Source organism: Oreochromis aureus, linkage group 19, assembly GCF_013358895.1.
Source record: "Oreochromis aureus strain Israel breed Guangdong linkage group 19, ZZ_aureus, whole genome shotgun sequence".
NCBI lineage: Eukaryota > Metazoa > Chordata > Actinopteri > Cichliformes > Cichlidae > Oreochromis > Oreochromis aureus.
The window spans coordinates 16,362,918-16,378,738 of NC_052960.1; the positions used below are offsets into that span (position 1 = coordinate 16,362,918).

At 40.3% G+C, this 15,821-nt stretch overlaps 1 long non-coding RNA gene across 1 annotated transcript; it reads left to right on the forward strand.

Annotated features, from left to right (window-relative positions):
- The first annotated feature begins 3,641 nt into the window (after window positions 1-3,641).
- On the forward strand, window positions 3,642-4,077 carry LOC120434761. Its single transcript, XR_005609337.1, has 2 exons — window positions 3,642-3,853; window positions 3,939-4,077. It is a non-coding gene; the product is annotated as an uncharacterized LOC120434761 (long non-coding RNA).
- The last annotated feature ends 11,744 nt before the right edge of the window (window positions 4,078-15,821 follow it).

Consider the following 15,821-nt stretch of genomic DNA (forward strand, 5'->3'; position numbering starts at 1 on the left):
GGCGTCCTGCACGTCAGCCACCCAGGCAGCATAAGGCACACCGAGGTCCCCCACCTTAAACTGGAACACTCCCCTCCCTCTAATTGGGGCCAGATCCCGGTCACAGTCTTAAGTCGCACATTAGTTGGTTGCACAGCAGCTCCGGTTGGGACGACATCGGGTCGGACCACCGTTGCATTGGACCCCGAATCCAGAAGGGCCATACAGGACACCCCCGCAATCATCACTGGAACATGGCAAAAGTCGCCAACCTGGGTCCAGCCCACAGCGATGACCGCACCGGGTGGAAATGGCGGTAGTGTGGGGATGTCGTTCTCTCTGGCCCATGTACTCCCACCTACACGGGCCCGTGGGCGTTTCCCTGAGCCGCTGCAAGCTTGGGGCACTGCCTGATGAGGTGTCCGACTTGTCCACATCCCCAGCAGCTCTGTGGTCGGTGGCGTGGGCCAGCCCGAGGGGAAGGTGACTGCAGAGAAGCCGTCTGAACCAAACCGCACAGGCCCGCTGGCATCTCCATCTGCTCCACAGGTGCTGACATAGCCCTCACCACATGTGTGTCATCAGCGCCCCCAGAGGATCCTGCAAGCATCTCCCTCTCCAACGCTAGCTCCAGGGCTGCACTGAGCGTGGCCGGTCGAGCAAGCTGAGTTTGCATACGGAGCTCTCTAGGGCTCAGGGCCTGCAGGAACTGGTCCCGAGCTAACTCCGCCTGCACTGATGGTGGTTCCAGAAAAATAGCAGAACCTCTCTGATGCTACTGTCATCACTCACAAATGATGCAAAACAGTTTACTCCACAACTCACTTTATTGTTTTGTTTTATTCCCTGTCATTTTACCTCGTATCTTGGAATGAGAGTAAATCTGATGAATCATGATTAAGCTTAGCTTTAAATTGCCACATTATCAAATGTCTCTTTCCTACATCTCTTTTCACACATTTACAATTCAGAATACAGCAACTTGTGATATACTTTGCGCTACCTCTGGTGCCCTCTTGTGATGTTCCCTTGCAATGCCTGTCAAATTGTGCTATATCTTGCAGACAGTGGTCATTTCTCACAGGAGAAACGATAATAGACCAATATTCATCCAAGTGGAATACAAATGGAGCAATCACAGACCTAAATGCAAATGATAGTCAGACTTACTTCTAAACCAATATTCAACCTGAACTACAAAACATGACATATTAAACCCTTTCATTCTTTTTTAACAGAAAAAAATATGCAAAGTGCAGAAGCACAGTGTTAGGAAAAAGGTTAATTTCACCTTTACTGCTACCATAGAAAGTAAGGGTACGTTGCAGGTGTTGGCAATTAAATATACTTAAGCTGTTCACCCACGTTCTTGACTACCTGCATTTGTACTCTATATGAATATTCAAAGTACCTTCATACAACGTATGTCATTCACACAAGCCCTTTTTTCTACATCTAAGTACTTCATATCAATCATTCATACACATTCACACTTTGATGAATGCATCAGGAGCAATCTTGCCCAAAGATACTTTGGGATGCAGACTGATTTAAGGTTAAGGTTTACGATTTATTTATTTATTTATGACTGAAGCAACAAGGGAGTGAAACACCAATCTTCTGATTGGTAGACAAATGCTCAACCTCCTAAGACACATCAAGGAGGGGTATAGCTAGTTGTACATCCTTATTAACATAATATCAAAATGCATTTTAAAAATAATCTTAACTACAACTTGATTACTCAGTATACTCTGCCAGACTCTTCTCATTGTTGTGTTTGTTTTTTCCAAACAAGTGTTGCTAACAGGAAAGTTACAGGGTGCCCTCTAGTGGACAAACTATGCAACATCCACACTCAAAGCATGGTTGAGGGTGGATTCTCCTCAACCATGTCTCTTTGTTTCCCTCAGAAATGTCATTAGTTGTCTGTTGTCAAAATAGACACCAACGTATTGGCAAACAACTAGTAGGATGCTACTAGTTTTTTACCTAGGGGTGGAGCAATCAGTCAGGTGCCAAATCAGCATGTTACACAGTGCTAGTTACTTCTAGTAAGTAGACTAAGAATAATATCATTTTCTGCATGTTTAAAATGAAAAAAATATGTATAAATATGTGCATGTTTAAGAAGATGCATTTTTAGATGTTTAAGGAGAGATGATGATGATTTAATTTTTGTCACGGCCGTGGCTTGGCATCCAGGGAGCCATGGGAGGCTGCGGTGGCCACACCCTCGGGTTGGGCTGCCTCCAAACCACCTGCGTCCCATTTGAGGCAATCACCGGAGGACTACTTCAACCAGCACTGACGGCTACTCCTCACCAGTAGTGATGGGATTTCCGACTCTTTTTAGAGAACCGGCTCTTTCGGCTCGACTCACTAAAAAGATCCGACTCTTTCGGCTCCCAGCCGGCTCTTCAGGTTGTTTTGTTGCTTTAATTAATTTATTATTAACAATAATATAAATTTATGCACAAAAGGAATTACTAATGTAAAAAAAAAGTGGTTTTATTTATATATGTTTATATATAAATGCATGTGGTGGCCCCAAGAGACAAAGCACAAATAAACTCCAAAACACATTTCTAGCGTTAACTGAACTTCCAAAACAGAGGTACCTAGATCACTTAAATTACACAATTGAAAGCATATGTGTATTGTTTGTGTATTTATACACAAGCACTCATATATATTCAAATAATTTTTAAAAAATGTTCATTTACCTGTTACTACCACACACCAAATCCGGTCGTTGGTACTTCCTGGCTTGTGTAGCCACTAGGTAACAAAAGTTCAACAGTGCGCCTAGCATTCTGGAGCACTTCTGTTGTCTTTTGTACATGTTTTGGAGTTTGTACGTGCTTTGGGGTTTGTACGTGTTTTGGAGTTCGTACGTGTTTTGGAGTTTGTACGTGCTTTGTCTCTAGGGGCCACCATAAATATACTGTAGCGGGTCAGGGTTGTTTTGGGGTTTTGTTGTTATAGTTCTGTTTCTGTTGTCATGGTGATGAGTGACGCGCTCTCTCGGTGACTGTGTTTCCGGGGAGAGAGCGCCTTTTTTTGTTGTTATGTTGTGGTTGCCGCGCTGAGGAGGGAGGTAGCGGCAGTGTTCTGGGCCGGTTGAGAATAAACGGGTGCTCCCAAAGAAACCTCTGTCTCCTCCGTGTCTGAGCTTGCCACAATACTTTTATTTATTCACTCCACATAAAATGTTATAAATAAATCATATAATACAAAAACCAACTATTCACATTTCAGCTTTTAACTATTTAAATTTTCAGCTTTTTCGTTTTAAACAAATTTAAAGTGAAACAACACAAACACTGCAAACCACAACACAATTAAATATAAATTAAAATATGAAAACAAAAAGAAGATGCACATTCTCTGTCATATGGGTCTGCATGAATAAACTTTCTGAATCCTTTATCATCCGCAACTGAAAATAGTTGTGGATGATTACTATACCTTTCTAATGTGACGTTGTTGTCCCTGGCTCTCTTTCTCTGTCTCTCCCTCCCGCTCTGTTCCTGTGCTACTGCGAGTGTAACTACCGCCCCTCCCCCCTCTTCCCAGCGCAAAGCACAAGGCTCGTGTGAAGCAGGAAAAAAGTGCGAGAGAGAGGGTGAAAAACCCACGGCTCCCAATAAGGAGTCGGCTCGCATCGTTCACTTCAAAGATCCTGCTCTAAGAGCCGTTTTGTTCGCGACCGACACATCACAACTCGCCAGTCCATAAGTCTCCTCCCAGTGTGACCAGCGTTCGGTGTGGAAGCCTGTAGCCTGCCTGTCCTCCTGCCTGATTGCCTCCCTCCCCACGATTCCCTTCACGGACTCCTCTCCCCTCCAAGCTCCACGGTCCTGCTCTACCTGTAAGCCTCAGCAATTTATGAAGTCTAGCTGTCTCACTCCTGGCAACGTGCGTACTGTTAATTGTGTCTCCATTTTCTGTTGCAGTTTCCCCACGGTCCCGACTACGGCGCTCCTGGGCTCCACGCTCCTCGTTCCCCCCCCACGGCATGAGCCTTAGTTTTTTGTTCCCTTAGCTTGGTTAAAAGATTCCTCAGTTAAATAATAAACTTGTACGTAGTTCTGAGCTTTTGTGTTTTGAGTCTGCTTTTGGGGTCCAGTTACCTGTACACTCCGTGTTTCGTGACAATTTTTCTTCTTTTTTTTTTTACAAAAACAGCATTTTTTTTTAATTTATTGCCTCAGGGCATTGTGCAGTTACACCTCCTTTCTTTGGGTAATAAAGCAGTGCTTAACAATTCTGGTCCTTGGGACTACTTGTTTTAGGTTTTGAAGTGTTTCCACACTTGATTCAAATCATCAGTCTGATATTATGCAGTTATTATGGGGACCAAAGTACCCCCTCCCTAAAATCTGTTCTTGTTAATCCCATATTATACCTTTTACCATGATTGAACACATGTGTCTATGAAGTTCAAGGCTTAACAAGCTAATCCAACCAATTTGGGGTCGCAAGTAATCAGTTTTGAACAGTTACATGCATTCAAATCATACAAGTGACAAGGTTGCCCAAATTTTTGTTTGTTGGTTTTCTGCCTGGTTTCTCATTAGCTCTAACAAGAGCCAAATAAATACACTGAATGTAAATGACTGTATAACTGACTACCTAGATATATTTTCCCTTCATATTATTATTATTATTATTATTATTATTACTATTATTATTATTATTATGTTAGTTTAGAAGCAGAGTCATTGTGCCATATTAAAATGCTCTTTTATTAGCCAAAAAAAGCTGCACTTTCCTTACTGGTTTTCTCACCAGCTCATTTGAGGAACACAACCAAGGCATTTGAGGAAGGCAGTGTGTTTCAGGTTAATGAAATAGCATTTCATCAGCCTTGTTTAAGCAAGGCATTTTGTTCACTTCACTTGTACTCAGCCAACTCAACTGACTTCCCACGTTACTGTTTTATTGTCCACAAGCAATCATACATGAATATGCAATTACAAATACATGTGTCAGTCTTAAGCAGGTATTCTGTATTCTGTGTGGGTGCATCTGTGTGCATTTTCAGCCATACTATACATAGACATATGACCTTATCAACCTTTGCAGTTGCACCAAACAGGATGTATGTGACCTCTCAATGAACTTAACAAGTGTATGAGGTATGCTGAGGTATGCTGAGGTATGCATCTCGCTAAACTATGAAATCAGGAACTTGCAATAGGTCATATCTCAAATGAACATTTAAAGGTGTGAAGTCTTAAAAGAACAGAACAGTCTGGTTTCTAAATGGAAAATTATAGCGTTGAGGCTCATGGTGCACAGAGTACACACAGAACCTAATAAGGCAAAACATTTTATCATCACATATGGACAATGATTATATATGTCTAAGCACAAATGATTATATGTTTCTAAGCACAAATGACATTCTCACATTATCACTCTCATAATTCAGCTTCTCCTTTTCTTTTGCTGAAGCATACTTGGGCAAAATGGTAACACCCGAGTTGCCGTAAGAATTTAAAAGCCATCACTGTAGTGTTCGAGTCCAAACTGCGGCCCTTTGCCTCATGTCTTCCCCCTTCCCTGTCTGCCCTCGCTTTCCTGTCCTTTCTTCACTGTGTCTATCAAATAAAGTTGAAAAAAGCCAAAAAAAAATTTTAAATGCTGTTTCATCTGTTTCTTCACTGCTTCCTGAAAGCAAGACAGTTTGAGAAAGCCAACGATGAAAAGCTATTTTATCAGCCTTGTTTGGCCAAGGTTTAAGCTTGGTTTTGCCTCAGTACCAGAAAGGTTGAAAACTCTACAGTGCAGAACATAGCAAGTCAACATCCCTTGTGTTTTACTGAAAAAAACCTGTAATTGTTTTAGCTTTTAAACAAAATGTCATGTTATAAAGGTTTCTAGCCTCCAATGACCTTCCAAAAACCACTGTTTTCCATTGCTTCTTATCATTCTCCCTATACTAAAGGCAAATAAAACACCAGCAAACATTGCGGCACACAAATATCCCAGTGACAGTTTTTTTTTATTTATATGCCAACCCAAACCAGAACACAACAGAATTAACAACATGTTCTTATTAACTATAGATATTTGCATATGTATATATGCATTTTTATTTTTACAGTTTAGTTATTTCCTTGCTTTCTTGTTTTGCTATTGCCAAATCACAACCACAGTCACGTCAAGGTACTTTACATTGTAAGTGTTGGGATTTAGAGATTCCTTTATTGCTATCATATAATCTGCCTATGATAAATGCATTAATAACATGTTCTACAGTATTATTTTATCAGTAATATTGTTTACAGGGTTCATATTGCATTGAATATGTTTGTCATCACATTGACCTTTCTATTTACAGGTGTAGTTATGATCAGTTTATACACATTGCATATCTGTGCTTGTTTAGAGTTGATGTTCTATCCAAGAGGGTTTTAAGCTTCACTGGTGAGAGTGTCCAGGTGATACATGTTGAGGGAAGATGAGAACATAGCAGGTTAATTGCATGCATGCTTACAATACACATAAATCTAGTAGCAGGCCTGAGCGAAGGCCCAAGTGTCTTCTGCTTCTTATTTGAGACTTGCTGTAATTCTGTCTACTTAGAGATTAAGGACGAGGGTCAATTATTAGCCCTTAGAGGCCCTGAAGCTTGAAGTTATTACCTTAAAAGAAAGGTGTTATCAAAAAGAGAAGTTATATGTCTGTTTATAGTTATTAGAGATGTACAAGATGTACCCTTGTCTGTAAACAATGACTGTACACAATGTATTTTTGATCTGTATTTGACGTGTATGTGAGGGTGTGATCCTCTATGCTATAAAACCAGAACCCAGTGTATTTTTGTCAGAGCAAAACAGGCCATATGCTGATGGTTGTTCTCCGGTGTTAATAAACTCATTGTTTGATTGCACTTTTCTGGAGCCTCCGTCGTTTGTTGTCTGATCTGCAGTTGATCGATCTTGCTTCATTTGGTGGAGGATGCGGGCAACTAAAGATCAGCAGAAAGAAGTACAGGTGTTTGTTGTCGGCGGAGGTCGAGGCCAGATCAGGTGATCGAACGGCAGACGTCACGGTGATGGCTTGACTATTGGGCCCACAAAAAGGTAAGGCACAAACCTCTTAAACTGAAATTGTGCTGTATTGGATTATAATTCTAAAACAGGTAGTCAAGTGGTTATCCGTTGATCTCTGTTCTGAGTTTTGTTTGAAATGAAAATCTTTGTTTGCAACGAAAGTGAAACTTAAGAGTAGTGTTGCATTCACTGTCAGCTCGGAAAAAGCAGTAGTGAGCTAAAAGCAGTGTTGGGAAGGTTACTTTTAAAATGTATTCCATTACAGAATACTGAATACATGCCCCAAAATGTATTCTGTAACGTATTCCGTTACGTTACTCAATGAGAGTAACGTATTCTGAATACTTTGGATTACTTAATATATTATCGTGCTGTTTACAACTACGTGAATGTACTATTGCTGTGATTTATTACTGTTACTGAAGGTCCGCAGCTGCGAACCGTAGTAAAGGGACCTCTGGCTAATACGGTGGGTTCCGTGTCGGGCTGGTAGCCAAAAACTAGCTTTACTTTGTTGTCTGGGTCAACTTTGCTTGCCAGAGACAGAGAGAGGCGTTGAAAGGCTGCTCCAACGGAACTTATTTTTTCCGGAGGAAAACACGAACACAGTGTACAGTTGAGTCTTAATAGCTGACTTACAACTGGGCTCGTCAGGCACTCTTCTTGGCTACAGTGGTTATTATTATATTTACATGCTTCCAGCTCCCGTTTTTGCTCCGTGACAGCTCGGACTTTTCCTTTCTCTCCCTCCCTCGCTCACAGACACATAACGAGTATGGCAGTCCATTCTCGCTGCAGCACGGACTACACTGCCCATGAGGCTACATTCTTTAGGGCCATCCCTGTAGCATTCTGCCTTTTAGCTTAGCACAACAACAACAACAAAAAAGCGCTCTCTCACCCAGGAATCACGCAGAGAGAGAGTGCGTCACCCTGTAACCATGGCAACCGTAACGCTGCCGCCTGGAACAACATTACGTAGCTGTCAAACAAACCCAAACAATCCTGACTTGCGACAATATGAAACAGGGAAGTACCGCCGTGTAATCCATTTATTTCAACAAAGTAACTGTATTCTGAATACCACCTTTTTAAACGGTAACTGTAACGGAATACAGTTACTCATATTTTATATTCTAAATACGTAACGGCGGTACATGTATTCCGTTACTCCCCAACACTGGCTAAAAGTAACTAGAGACGTTGTTTTAAGGAAATAGAGAGAAAAGAGACTGAGTTGTGATTAAGGAATAAAGAGATTATAAGTGTCTAAAGTCACAGAATTGAAGAATTCCCTCCCTAGGAAAGACGTTTCCTAGGATTTTACTAGGGGGAGTTCCCGCTGAGAGTTGTGGCCTCAGATATAGCCCTGGTGATCGCAGAGGATCATTGTGAGGGAGACACTTAATTAAGAGAGAAAGAGAACTAGAAAAATTTGCAGTTCCTGCAAAAATGCTGTGTGGATGCCTTAACGCTGAAGCTGTCTGCTGAAAAGCTGAAAAAGATGAAAAGTTGCAAAAAGTTGTATGGTGGTGAAAAAAAAATGTCACCCTGAGCAGGATTCGAACCTAGCCCTCCTAGTCTCAAGGCGGCTATTCATTTCACTGAGCCAAAGTCATTCTCTCAAAGAAAAGGTGGAGAGACTGACAATTTTGCTGAAATTAGCAGAAGCGGCTGAGAATTGTGCTGATAAGAGGTGAAAAGGCTGAAAATTCTGCTTAAAAGAGGTGAATCAGCAGAATTTCTGCTGAAAAGAGGTAAAGCAGAAAATTCTACTAAAAAGAGGTGAATCAGCAGAATTTCTGCTGAAAAGAGGTTTCTGCTGAAAACACCTGAAAAAGATGGGATTTGTGCTGAAAAGGGGTGAAAAAACTCACAATTCTGCTGAAAAGGGGTGAAGAATGAGCAGTATTTCTGCAGAAAAGACGGAAAGAAGCAGAACATTGTGCTGAAAAGAGGTGAATGAGCAGAATTTCTGCTGAAAAGAGGGTTTTTTTTCTGAAAACAGCAGAAAAAACTGAAAATTTTGCTGAAAAGGGGTGAAGATGCTCAAATTTGTGTTGAAAACAGTTAAAAAAAGTTTAACTGTGAACTGAAAAAATTGTTGCCATAAGTGGGATTTGAACCCGGGCCTCCCAGTCTTAGAACGGCTGCTCATCTCACTGAGCTAAAACACAGCTCAGCCCGGCGAGCAGAAATAAGTGACCACATTCATAATGTGTTCCATTCATTTCAATGGGCAAAAATATTGCAAAAAATATTCAATATCTCAAAAAGTATAGCAGTTATGAGCACCAAAAGTCATAGCAGTCGTTAGCAGAAAGAGCAGAATTTTTTAGAGTTTGAACGGAGAAAATCGGCTGAAAACTGAGGGAGTAGTTAAGTGCCGAAAAATGGGGGCGCAACTTGAAGAATAAAGTTTAAAGAGAAACAGGAACTCAATAGTGTGGATGCCTTTGAGGGCATCCACACAACTAGAAAAATTTGCATTTCCTGCGAAAATGCTGTGTGGATGCCTTAACGCTGAAGTTGCCTGCTGAAAAAGCTGAAAAAGTTGAAAACTTGCAAAAAGTTATATGGCGGTGAAGAAACTGAAAATTCTGCTGAAAACAGGTGAAGAAGCAGATTTTTTTTGCTGAAAAGTGGTGAAAAGCCAAAAATTCTACTGAAAGGGGTAAAGACAGAGAAGTTTTTGCTGAATAGTGGTGAAAAAAAAATGTTGCCCTGGGCAGGATTCAAACCTGGCCCTCCTAGTCTCAAGGCGGCTACTCATCTCCCTGCGCCAAAGTCACTCTCAATGGGTCAAACTCATTCTCACAAAGAAGAGGTGGAGAGACGGACAATTCTGCTGAAATGAGCATAAGCTGCTGAGAATTGTGCTGATAAGAGGAGGCTGAAAATTTTGCAGAAAAGAGGTGAATCGGCAGAATTTCTGCTGAAAAGAGGTAAAGAAGCAGAAAGTTGCGCTGAAAAGAGATGAATCAGCAGAATTTCTGCTCAAAAGAGTTTTTTCTGAAAACAGCTGAGATTTGTGCTAATAAGAGGTGAAAAGGCTGAAAATTTTGCAGAAGAGGTGAATAAGCAGAATTTGGGCTGAAAAGAGGTGAAAATTCTGAAAATTCTGCTGAAAAGAGTTCAATCAGCAGAATTTCTGCTGAAAAGAGTTCTGCAGAACTCTTCAGAATTCTGCTGAAAATATATTGTTGCTGAAAATAGCTGAAAAAGCTGGGATTTGTGCTGAAAAGTGGTAAAAAAAAAACCTGAAAATTTTGCTGAAAAGGGGTGAAAAAGCTGAAATTTCTGTTGAAAAGAGTTAAAAAAAAGAAAGTTTAACTGTTAACTGAAGAAATGTTGCCATAAGCGGGATTTGAACCCTGGCCTCCCAGTCTGAGAATGGCTGCTCATCTCACTGAGCTAAAACACAGCTCAAACCGGCAAGGAAAACTAGTGATGCCACTGATAATATGGCAGAAATGGGCAAAAAATAAAAATAAAATAGCAGGAAAGAGCAGAAAGAGCAGAATTTTTTAAGATTTGAACGGTGAAAATAGCACAAAAACTGAGGCAGTAGTTAAGCGCCAAAAAACGTACGGAAGCAACCAGAACTAGAAAAATTTGCATTTCCTGCGAAAATGCTGTGTGGATGCCTTAACGCTGAAGCTGTCTGCTGAAAAGCTGAAAAAGATGAAAAGTTGCAAAAAGTTGTATGGTGGTGAAAAAAAAATGTCGCCCTGAGCTGGATTCGAACCTGGCCTGGCCAGGCTCAAGGCAGCTATTCCTCTCACTAACCCAAACTCATTCTCACAAAGAAGAGGTGGACAGACTGAGAATTCTACTGAAATCAGCAGAAGCTGCTGAGACTTGTGCTGATAAGAGGTGAAAAGGCTGAAAATTTTGCAGAAAAGAAGTAAATCAGCAGAATTTCTGCAGAAAAGAGGGAAAGAAGCAGAACGTTGCACTGAAAAGAGGTGAATGAGCAGAATTTCTGCTGAAAAGAGGCAGAACAACCTGGTTCTGCTCAAATTCACCAATCAGAGGTACTGCCTCTGTCTGCTTCATCAGGCTGTGTACTTGTCTGTATTTCTGCCATGGAGCGTTAAGAAGAATCTGAGGTCCATATTAGAAAAACTGCTAAAATGGGGTGAAAAAAATGACAATTTTGCTGAAAAGGGGTGAAGAAGCTAAAGTATACCAAATCAAAGTATTTGTGCCAAAACATAGTATTTCTGCCATATTGTTGTATTTGTGCCACAAAAGTTACTACATTACAACATGAATACGGATTAAAGATGAAAGAAACTGGCAACAAATTCCTCCACTACAAACCAGTCTGATACCACTTCTTTGCAGTGTTCACGTTTACTAAGGCACTACCCAAAAGGCGCCACAAGAGGGCACTCCAACACAACAGATGACCTATGTACACTGATGCACTTAGTAACAGTCAGCCTCCTACTTAGCCATTACGTAATACAGCGATATTACAGTGTACAAATTCACATAAATTTGCAGGGGGAACAAACAAAGCAGGAACAAGCCCAAAACAATAAAATAACTGGGCTGCCATAGCTATCGCTAACTAGCACATACGCTAAAGGTAACTAAAACCAATACCAACCAATGTTTTTGCAGAAACACTGTAATTTCACTCAAATACTATGAAATAGCAGTAATACTATGATTTGGCAGAAATACTATGTTTCAGTACAAATACTATGACAAAGCAGAAATACTATGACTTAGAAGTAATACTATAACAAAAGGGATTCCTCAAAATTACTATGAAATTGCAGTAATTCTATGATTTGGCAGAAATACTATACTGTGACAAATACAGTGCTTTGGTACAAATACTATATTTTGATTTGAATACTATGATTTGGCACGAGTAGTATGATTTAGTACGAATACTACGAATTGGCAGAAATACTGTGACTTAGTACTAATACTATAACATAACAGATATACTGTGATGTTGCAGACAGTATGTTTTTGCACTACTCATTTGTAGTGAAAAAAAACATGTGGACCAAGGTGGGATTGAACCCACGACCTTTGAGCTGCAGAGCAGTGTCATTACTGATTGCGCCACCTGGAAAGGGGGCGGGCGTCTAAAACACAGACACTTGAGGAGTCAGAATTAGATCACGGTGAAAGACGAAAAACGCCGTTTTTTGGAGTTACAAAACGTCGTGTAACTCAAAAACTAGGAGGGCTAGCAGCATAATTCTTGTACTGGGTGAATCAGCGGACTTTGGTGTACTTTGACTGCGATTTTTATTGCTCTTTGTACCTCCGTCGCGGAGATATGACTCTAACAGATTTCAAAACCCTCTAACAAACGTAATTCATTGCTCAACGGTAAGATAATTGTAAAAACTGCTTCCACTGTGAGTGTTAGCAGTGTCTGAAGATATATTGGCACAAGCCTCATGTCCTAACTTTGCTTTATTAAGGAGATATGGCGATTTGAAAATGCCTCCCGTTACAGAATTTCAGCTCTGAATTTCAAAACCTCCCCATAGACTTTGAATGGGGAGTTAACAGACCTTGTGTCACTTCGAGGCAAATAGCGAAAAAACGGTAAATCTCACAATAAAGATAGTGACATTGTCTGAAAGCCAGCAAAAATACCTACGTTTTTATGTATAATTTGTGGGGGTTGAGTGAAAATTGAGCGAGTAGCAAGAAGTTGTTCGGACATGAAGAGAAACTTCAGAACAGACCAGCACACACTCTGAGTTAATTGCATAGCAACCCATGTATTTTCTGAAAAATCACAATTTTGGAACTGAAAACTTAAAGAGGTATAAAATTAAAAGGGTAGAAGATCTGAAAAAGCTGAATCACACAAGAATAGCCCAATAATCTGAGAACATTTTAAAGTTTGAATGGCGTTTCTGGGTGAAAGTATGAGGAAGTAGTTATGTTTCAAAAACAAGCAAGTTTTAGCAGAATTGTGGAAGTTTTCCATTCATTTCAATGGGACAAATTAAAGGAAAAAAGTGTAATATTTTAAAAAGTATAATAGTAATAAACACCAAAAGTCATAGCTGGAATTAGCAGAAATAGCAGAACAGTTTAGAGTTTGAACGGAGAAAATCGGCTGAAAACTGAGGGAGTAGTTAAGTGCCGAAAAACGGGGGAGCAACTTGAAGAATAAAGTTTAAAGAGAAACAGGAACTCAATAGTGTGGAAGCCCTTTGAGGGCATCCACACAATAATAAAGTATAAGAAAGAATAAAGAGAAACAGGAACTCAATAGTGTGGAAGCCCTTTGAGGGCATCCACACAATAAAGAGAAACAGGAACTCAATAGTGTGGAAGCCCTTTTAGGGCATCCACACAATAAATACCGGACGAGAAGGTCCGAGGAGTTGATACATGTTTTTAAGAGAATAAATACCGGACGCGAAGGGTCCGAGGTGTTGATATATGATTTAAGAGAATTCAAGTCAGCCGCGAGCCGATCAGTAAAACAAATGTGGCCGAAGGTTGGATCTGATATGAGGCGAACAGAAGACCGGTCTAAAAAGATTAAAAAAGGTACGCACAAACCTGTTCAATAAGCAAATTTGTGCAAATTGGCTGAATTCTAAATTATCTGTTTGCTGAGTAGATGATCTTAACTATTGGCGCAGTAGTGGTAAAACTGAATTCTTGAGAATAAAGTAAAACGTCGAAGTAATGAATGAGTAACTTTGAAGTAATGAGAAGCTTTGAAGCAAGGATAATGAAACTTTGAGAAACAGACAGTACTGAGTTAAAAGGTTATATGGTATTTCATGGTGAAAGAGAAAAAGAGACCAATGCATGTTTAAGAATAAAGAAGAATATAAGAGTTATTGGTCAGCTTATGGTTTAATAAGTGTCAAACTCCTGTACCTCTATGAGACTTCAAAGAGGAGCTCCGGCATGGGCATACGTCAGGTGGTGTTGCCGAGAGTTGTGGGCTCGGTGAATAGCTAATGATCAAGAGGATCATTTTGGGAGACGCTTATTTGTAAGTAAAAGGATTAAGTTCGGACGAGGAAGTCCGACAGAAAACACCTGGTGTTGTCAGGATGTTTAAGTGACACAGAAGTTCAGAAAATCGAGTCAGAAATGGTTTTGTGGCTCTTGGTAAACTGATTTTGAAGGAAAATCAGTGTTTATTGTGCTGAAGTAACAGATCTGGTGGTCTGAGGAAAAGAAATAAATCGGTGAATGGTTGATATACTCACATGAATTTTGGTGGATCCGCTGAGGTCCAGAAAATAATCAATGCGGACTGTGTTGGTTTGAGTGTTGGTAAATGATCCAGGAAGAATTGCCCTGGGTCTGTGTCTGTGTGTGTGCGTTGTTCAGTGACAACATGCGCAGTTTAAAATTGGGCGCTGTTCCTTCCTCTTTTTAGTTTCAAAACACAAAGGCTGTTGGATTAAGAATTACTGTGTGAAGAACGGCTTCACTTTTGATTAGGGAAATAATATGCTTACTTTTGGGTCTATGAAGATCTCGTAACATTCCGGTTGAGATGCCGGGGTAAAAAGAGTGAGCTCAGACGAAGGAGTCCGAGAAAAAGACACCGTGAGTTGAGCAAGGTGTTTAACTGACTCAGGATTTCAGAAAATCGAGTCAGGTGTGATTTTGAGTTTTAATGGTAAGTTGATTTTAAAAGGAAAATCAATGTTTACCATGTTGAAGTAATTCTGATGATATTACTAGGTGAAGAATAAGTTGTGTACATGGGGATACACAATTGTGTTGAGAGAACCCTGGGAGGCCCGGGTTCAAATCCCGCTTATGGCAACATTTCTTTCAGTTAACAGTTAAACTTTTTTAACTCAATTTCAGCTTTTTCACCCCTTTGAGCAAAATTTTCAGTTTTTTCACCACTTTTCAGCACAAATCCCAGCTTTTTCAGCTATTTTCATCAAAAACATCTTTTCAGCAGAATTCTGAAAAGAGTTCTGCAGAACTCTTTTCAGCAGAATTTTCACCTCTTTTCAGCCCAAATTCTGCGTATTCACTTCTTCTGCAAAATTTTCAGCCTTTTCACCTCTTATTAGCACAAATCTCAGCTGTTTTCAGGAAAAACTCTTTTGAGCAGAAATTCTGCTGATTCATCTCTTTTCAGCGCAACTTTCTGCTTCTTTACCTCTTTTCAGCAGAAATTCTGCTGATTCACCTCTTTTCTGCAAAATTTTCAGCCTTTTCACCTCTTATCAGCACAATTCTCAGCAGCTTCTGCTAATTTCAGCAGAATTGTCAGTCTGTCCACCTCTTCTTTGTGAGAATGAGTTTGGCTCAGTGAGAAGAGTTGCCGCCTTGAGCCCAGGAGGGCCAGGTTCGAATCCTGCTCATTTTTTTTTTCACCACCATACAACTTTTTGCAACTTTTCATCTTTTTCAGCTTTTCAGCAGACAGCTTCAGCGTTAAGGCATCCACACAGCATTTTCGCAGGAAATGCAACTAATTAAGCATGCACTCAATACCCTAAGAATTATTATGATAGTTAAACACAGTGATAGTCACATATCATATCACTTCAAACAGAGGTGATCCAGTAATGCTGCACTAATGAATTAGACTAGCTATTCACTTTAGCTAAAGTTATTAAGTTAGCTAAAGAGTTGGGATGCTGTGTAAGACATAAATAAAGCTAAAATACAAAGGTTTGGACACTGTTTTGCATGTTTCCCTACTGTAGGGGTCTCTGCAAGCATACAGGGCTCTGACAGGGTACAAGATGACAACTTTGGAATTCTACTAGAAACAGTCGATCATATTTG